General features: G+C 49.3%; 1 pseudogene; it reads right to left on the bottom strand.

Annotated features, from left to right (window-relative positions):
• Positions 1-1,006: 1,006 nt before the first annotated feature.
• LOC100685959 lies at positions 1,007-1,504 on the bottom strand (annotated as a pseudogene).
• Positions 1,505-8,094: the final 6,590 nt, after the last annotated feature.

Here is an 8,094-nt window from a genome sequence, read left to right as displayed (position 1 = left end):
AGGCTGGCTCTAGAGTCCCTGCTATACTAACTCTATACGAACTCTACCCGGTAAAAACAAAATTAAGCCACGCACGTAATTATAAACACCAGCAAATAAAACCAGACATGGATCCTTGGCCACGTGGAACTTACAGGAGGAACAGAAGACATAATATGCAAATTATAGAGTGTTGGGGAAACAATTAAAAGTCAAATCTCTTGCCAACCCCGGAAAACCTCTTGGTAAACAGAAAAGAATGGAGCAGTTGTATTATTAAGCATTAAACCAGATGACAATGCGCATGGGCCGTGATGAACAAGAGACGTGAGATGAAAATTAGTGTGTTAGAAGGTAATTAATACTGTGGAAGAGGGATCCCTGGGTGGCTCAGCGGTTTAGCCCCTGCCTTCCGCCCAGGGCATGATCCTGGAGAGGTGGGATCGAGTCCCACGTCGGGCTCCCTGCATGGAGCCTGCTTCTCCCTCCCTCTGTGTCTCTGCCTCCTCTCTCTCTCTCTCTCTCTCTGTGTCTCTCATGAATAAATAAAATCTTTTAAAAAATACTATGGAAAAATAGACTTAGGAAGGAGACTAAGTCACAAGCAGTCTGGGTGGGAGACCCTTGATTCTGAAAGATGGATGGAATATTACACTGGCCCATTTCTCTTCAATACATAACATTTTCTGTAAACTTTTGACGTTTTCAAACCTATCCAAAAGTGGAACAGTGTAAGGAGCACCCAGCTTTCTGATTACCTCCTGGTCAGTCCTGGTTTCATCTCCACTCCCACCCACTTTGCTCCCCTGGAAAATTTGAAGCCAATCTTAGACATCACCCTTTTCTGTCCATAATGAAAAGTATTTTTTCATGTGATAGGTAAACTGTGGGAATCTTTTTGATAATGGGGTTATGAAATTGGTTATGATGCAAGTATATAAGTTTGGAAGAGTTTTTTCTTTTTTTTTTTTTTTACCATATCATTATTTTTAATGTCCAACGTTTATAATAGGAGGGCCAGGGCTTTCTCCCCAACTTAAGTTTATAAATTTTCGATTGGCTTGTGAGGCCAATAGGGACACTTCTTGTCTAATTTGGTTTCTGGGAAGACTTCCTTCAGGTCCTCAGTGGTCAGCTGATCAAATGGGATTATGTTCTTCATCTTCTCCAGCTCTTTTTCATATTCTTCAATCCTGGCCTTTGAGAGAGACAAAAACTCAGCACAGCTTTTCACATCTTCTTTTTCCTCAGCATCCACCTGGACAGTGTATTTATCCTCTGGCACAGGAACCTTCAGGGCATTCAACTTCTTCTCAAAGTCATCTGCCAAGCCAGCCTTTGCCATATTGGCCTTGGAGTAAGCCCAGTCGATAGCAGGTGGTTTGTCAGGAAGAGTAGCTAACCTGGAGGTAAGCATCTCATCCCAGGATTTCAGGGAGTTGGCAATGGCCTTCTGGTTTGGGGGTATGATCTCCCCAAAAGCTACCCAGTCAATGGTTTTTAGAGCAAGTTTTCACCCAGCCATCTGGAGATCCTTCACCGACCCTGGTGGCCCACAGTCCACAGCAGCAAGGGCGGAAGAGTTTTTTTTAAGGTTAAAAAACAGTTCAAGAAAGGGTTTTAAGGTTGAAAAACAGTTCAAGAACTTAAAGTAGGATTAAAGGGCAACACGGACAAGTCAGATTCCTTCCCATTCCTCAATTCTCAGAGGTAATCCCAAAACTCCTGGAATTAGAGCCCCAGCTGTACTCTGAGTAAAAAGAAAAACAAATAGGGTTGTCCAGCTGGCTCTGGTGATGAAGCGTGCTGACTCTTGATCTTGGGGTTGTGAGTTTGAGCCCCACGCTGGGTGTAGAGATTACTCAAAAATAAAATCTGAGCACCTGGGTGGCTCAGTCGGTAAAGCATCTAGATGCCTTCGGCTCAGGGCATGATCCCAGGGTCCTGGAATCGAGTCCCACATCCACTCCCTGCTCCCTGCTGGAGCTTGCTTCTACCTGCCATCCCTCCTGGTTGTGCTCTCTCTCCCTCTCTAATAAATAAATAAATAAAATCTTTAAAATAAAATGAAATCTTAAATAAACAAATATAAATGGATTCAAGAAGTGCCCACCACCTAGAAGGTAATGAACAGAATAATGGCTCCCAGGAGGGGGGTAGTGTGCAAAGCACCCCAGGAGCCCTTTGGGAAAGTTATGGGAGCGTTTTTTGGGCCACAAGAATGGCCCGAAGGGTGTCACTGGGGAGCCGTGCACGGGACAATGCCACTCAGCAGAGAACAGTCCCGGATTCCTTCTCATAATCCAGGTCCTGTGCGTCTTCATGTAGGAGGAGGAAAGCCCGTTAATCTGAACCTAGAACCCAGTTCCATTCTGCATGTCAGTGTAAAGTGTGTTAACACCGAATTGTCCACAATGTGGCTAGTGGGTCAGTTGGAAGATTGTACTGGGCTTGGTGGGGACTTGTCAGGTTCTCCAATTCACAAAACCAGAAAACCTCTTCATCTAGGCCAGGGCCAGTTGGGGGGTTCATGGAGCTTCGGGGATCCCAGGGAGAGGGAGGAGTATCCTGGGGCTACAGCAGATTCTCCGGGGGAGATTTTTAAAGACTGGGACTGTGAATCATCAGGTCTGCGGGTGTAACAAGTTCCCAAGGGGTTTTGAAAATTATGCCTCTCCTTTTGTCTCACCTTTATATTATAGTTAGGGTTCTCTTATTAACATTTTAAGAGTTATCTGTGGAGGTCGGTTTCACTGTCTAAGTATTTCGTTTCAAAATAGGAAAGGCGGCTTGAGAAATTATGTTGGCTCTGGTGGGGATGGAGTGGGAAGGGCTCCCCAGTGGGGAGACACCGGTGCTTCTCTCTCCATCAGAGGCGTTTGGGAGGTGGGTGACAGGGGGGTACCTGCCTGGCCAGTTTGCAGAAGTAGAAACTCTGAAACCTTGGGGTGTTGGGAGGTAGGCTGCGAGATTAATTCCAAGGGCATTGAAAGGTCACTAGCTTGGCTTCCTTGCCCCCACCTCTCCTGGCCAGAGGCCACTGGCTGTATTTTGATCCCAGGGAAAGAAACTTGACAGCGAATAGGTCCTTTGTATGGAGGGAAGGTTGGAGGGAGCGGGTCACTAGTCAAACCTTCACTCTCAGGGCCTGGGGAGGTATCTGGACTGAGGCCAGCTCCCAGGGGCTTGACTGGCAGTGAGGACAGCTCAGTGGGGCATAATCCGGCCCCTTTCTTAAGGTGATTCAGGCCTCCCTGGAATGCCCATCTTTCCCTAGGGCAGGGGAGAAGCAGGGTGTCATCGTAAAACCCCCCAGGCTCTCCACCCCACCCAGCTCCTGGGGGGGTAAACAACACCTCCAGTCATAAACAAAAGAGCCACAGAACCCACCAACCAACTGAAACCACACTTAGATAGAATGAAGTCCTTAAGAACAGTTGGACTGGAGCCAGCTTTCAAGGTTAAACACAGCGACCAAATAAGAGGCTTTAAGGAATCAAAATACCAGCCTACCTGGAGGGAGACACATCTAGCAGCCTTTGAAAAGAAATAGGGCCAGGCAACCAAGGGGCGTGTGTATGGGTGTGTGTGTGTGTGTGTGTGTGAGTTGTGGGGGAGGACCCAGAGGAGCCGGAGGGTGAGGGGGGGCTGCCTCTGCCCAAAGGAATCCACCCTTGTCTGCAGCCTGCGGGACTGTCTAGCTGGAATATTCCAAAATAACAGATCAAATGAACGTTCAAGTATGACAGGGTATTGTGGTTTTGCTAAAAAAGGGAGAGAGGGAGAGAGGGAGAGAGAACCTTATCTTTTAGGTATACACCCTGGAAGTATTTTTGGAGGAAATGATATAATGTCTGGGATTGTTTTAAAACAATCCAGTGGGAGGGGTGCCTGGGTGGCTCAGTTGGTTAAGGGTTTGCCTTCCACTCAGGTCAGGATCCCAGGGTCCTGGGATCGAGCCCTGCATCGGGCTCCCTGCTCAGTGCTCGCTCTCTTTCTCGCTCAAATAAATAAATAAATAAATAAAATGAATCTTTAAAAAAGGAAAAGAAAAGAATCCAGTGGGATCACCTGGCTGAGTCAAGTCGGTAGAGCATGTGACTCTTGATCTCCGGGTTGTGCATTTGAGCCTCACGTTGGATATAGAGATTACTGCAAAAAAAAAAAAAAAATCTGAAAAAAAAATACAGTGGGTTCTGGGTGGAAGTACAGATTTTTTTTTTTAAGATTTATTTATTTATTCATGAGAGACTCAAAGAGAGAGAGAGAGAGAGAGCAGAGACCTAGGCAGAGGGAGAAGCAGGCTCCCCACAGGGAGCCCGATGTGGGACTTGATTCAGGATCCTGAGACCGTGCCCTGAGCTGAAGGCAGATGCTCAACCACTGAGCCACCCAGGGGTCCGGGAAGTACAGATTTTTTTAAAAAGATCGATTGATCACAAATTGCACTAACCTCAGTCATGGGCGGGGGGAAGAAATTAAAACAAGTTACCACCAGTAAAGTGGCTAAAACAAATGAAAACAACAAAAAACTCAAAACAAAACCACTGTGGGAATGTGGCACGACTGCCTGGAGCCCTATGCAGGGCCTGCTGGAGATAGGATGCTCCCATGTGGGAATCTGGGTTTCTAGTACCTATGAGAACTGCACAGGTGCCAGCCACAGGAAGCCAAAAACCATAGGATTCCCCTCTTACGAGGTACCCAGTGCCTGGCAGAAAGGTGGGTGCAGGGGGTCAGGGGCTGGGGGGAATGGGGCGTTAGTGATGGGTACGGAGTTTCGGTCTTACAAGAGGGAAAGAGTTCTGGAGGTTGGTTATGCCACAGCATAAATGCCCCTGACCTCGAGAGCCCTCCTCCGAAAACGGAGTGAAGACGGCAAATTTGACATTTTACTGCGACTCAGAGCTTTTTACATTTAAAAATATTGAAATTCCATTTACAAAGGCGATGAAAACCTTGAAGTGGCTCCGAATAAATCCAACAAGAGATGCGCAATAACCTGATGAAAAGGGTTTATGAAACTTTATTAAAGGGCGTTGGGTAGAAGTTAATTATTGACTCACAGAAGAACAAAGATCTACACAAACCCAAAAGCACGTCCTCCGGGCACACATGCAGTTGCAGGCTGGTGAGCACAATCTGCCATTTATGTAGGACTTAAAAACACAGAAAATGATGCTATATGATAATTGTGGGACAGACATGTGCAGAAGGAGCCTGGGGGGGTGCGGAGGGTGGAGAAGGGGGTGGAGATGCGCAGCCGGGCATTTGGGTTGTCAGAGCCGGGACTTGAAACCCGCCGGTCTTGGCTTCGGGAGCCCTCTAGGCCCTATGCCAAGTTCACGGATTCCTGGCACCTGCCTCCACTGGAGCCCAGAGCGCCAGCCTCTCGCTGCGCCTGACTCCTTCAGCCCGCCCCCGCCCGGACCAGGTGCCCCGCGCAGCAGGTGGGATGTTGGCTCAGGATGTTACCTTCATCCAAGGGTAATCCTGGCAGCCTTGACCTCAGCATCCATATGCCAGAGGTAAAATCCCCACAAGAAACCTACCTCTTCTCCAGGGCCGCGTCCACACCAACACCAGTTCCCTCCACCAGGTCTGCAGGCAGACGGACCCAGCACCCCCTCCTCCTGAGCCAGGCGAGTCATCTGTCTCCTGTCAGGAGCTCGGTTTCTTCCTGAATTAAATGTGGGGGCTGTCTTCTTTCCCCCAGTTGGACGATGATTTCCTGACATAACAGTCATCATGCTGCAGCGCCCTGCAGAATTAGTTAAAACGAACCATGACCCTGTAAGGAAATGCCACGGTTAGCTGACTGTTTGCCAGGCTGGGGGGCACAGGAGCAGATGCAACAGGCAAAGCGTGTACCCTCCTGGAGCTAAAAGCAAGTCAGTAAAGTTGTAAATAAATGAAGAACATAGGGGGGTGGTAAGTACTATGGGAAAGGGGGAAAAAAGCAGGGGAGGGAGGTGGAAAGTCAAGGGGATGAGGTTGCAGTTTCAGGCACAGCGATCAGGGCCCTCACTGAGAAGTTGACACTTGGAACTGAGATCTGAAGGGAAGAAGGGATTGAATGTTTATCAGCATCTGGGGGAAGGAGTACTCCTGGAAGGAAGGAGAACAGTAAGTGCAAAGGCCCTGTGGCGGAAGCAAGGAATAAGAAGGCCTACGTAGCTGGAGTCCAGGGAGCAAAGGGGAGAGTGGTTGAAAAGGCCCTCAGATTGGTGATGAGGGCAGGCTGTGGGGCCTTTCTCTTTCCCCTGAGTGAGATGGAACCACAGAGGGCTCTAAGCAGGGGAGATGTGACCTGACTGAGGTGTCCACAGGCACCCCCTCCTGCACGGGGGAACAAAGGCTAGAGGTAGCGTAGGAGGCAGGATGCTGCCATGATAAAGGTGTCGGGAGAGGAGGGCCGACTGGACTGGGGCACAGGCATGGGAGCAGGGAAAGGTGGATGCTTCTGGATAGATTTCTAAGGGGAACCGACGGGATTTGCCGGAGCACGGGCGTGGGGTGCGAGAGCCACACCGAGGATATGTGGGTCCCCAGGCATGCATCGTTTTGAAGAGTCCCTGTCTACAGAAATGACTGGAAACGTGTTAGTAAAATTCATGGACCCAAGTGGGGTAAGGTGAGTTACCATTCAAGAGTTAGAAAAATGGGGGGTCCCTGGGTGGCTCAGCGGTTGAGCACCCGCCTTCGGCCCAGGGTGTGATCCTGGAGACCCGGGATCGAGTCCCGCGTCGGGCTCCCTGCATGGGGCCTGCTTCTCCCTCTGCCTGTGTCTCTGCCTCTCTCTCTCTCTCTCTTTCATGAATAAATAAAATAAAATCTTAAAAAAAAGATTTAGAAAAGTGGGTACCGAAGAAGTACTTCCGTGTTGGCTTGCTGTTCAACCCGTGTCCGTGAGATTCCCCCGGGCGTCCGAGTTCCGTCCCTTGGTGCTCGTATCGCCAGATGTGTCATTTCTGGGTAACCTCATAGCCCTCATCACGCAAGAGAGGGAGCAATCTTCTGTGAGTCACCGTGCTTGTCCCTGCTAATCCCTGCTGCCAGTTATTGAGCCCCGGTTGCGTGGCTCAGGACGTTGCTTCACCCTTTGTGCCACCGGGAGCACCTGCTTCCTGCTTCCGTCTGCTCTCAAAGGTTTTACTGGGCTTCGTTGATGAAGACCACGGAGGCAACGCTGACGCGGCCAATCAACGCAGGGGAACGTGACTGAGAATTTTTCTGGTCCTGTTAAGTGGTCCTGTTTGGAACTTCATAGCGTAAACCTAGGACACACCTCGCACCCGGTCTTTCTCACGCTCTTCAGGCCACAATCCTTGGCATTCCTGGAGTCGATCAGCCTGTGCCTTCCACAGACCACGCCCAGTGAGGATAGGCCAAACACAGAGAGTGGTCTCACGTCCACCCCACGCAACTTGACACGGCCCTGGGGGCACATCTCATTGCCCAGCTTCTGGAAGGGCCCAGAACATGGGGGACTCAGGCTCTGGATAGTCCTGGGAGGAAGAAGGTCTTCCCGCCTGCTGATTATGGAGAAGACACTGGCCTGGCCTTGGAGGGCCTGGTGTCTTTTTGGGGGGACTGCAGGAGTTACAGGCCATGAATAGTAGCTTCTGTGGTAGAAATAAAAAAAAAGATCTTCACATGGGCAGCCCCTGTGGCTCAGCGGTTTAGCACCGCCTACAGCCTGGGGTGTGATCCTGGAGACCCAGGATCGAGTCCCACGTCGGGCTCCCTGCATGGAGCCTGCTTCTCCCTCTGCCTGTGTCTCTGCCCCTCTCTCTCTCTCTCTGTGTCTCTCATGAATAAATAAACAAAACCTTAAAAAAAAAAGAGAGAGAAAAGATCTTCACAGATAGCAGAGGAAGAAGTAGATAACCCTTCTCTGAAGGGACATGGCCTCATGCAAATCCAAACGTACTAACTAAATCCTTCCACGAAATACTAAAGTTACTAAATATTTGCTAAATACAATTCTTAGATAATAGGATCCTGTCCGGGAGCGAGAGTTCTTGGCCCCTCGAAGGCAATTTTCTAGCTAGACTAAGAGTCATATTGACAGGAGACAGGTTAAAGCAAATTTAATAGGCGTACATCTGAGGA

Source organism: Canis lupus, chromosome 1, assembly GCF_011100685.1.
Source record: "Canis lupus familiaris isolate Mischka breed German Shepherd chromosome 1, alternate assembly UU_Cfam_GSD_1.0, whole genome shotgun sequence".
NCBI lineage: Eukaryota > Metazoa > Chordata > Mammalia > Carnivora > Canidae > Canis > Canis lupus.
This window is presented reverse-complemented; position numbering and strand designations above follow the sequence as displayed.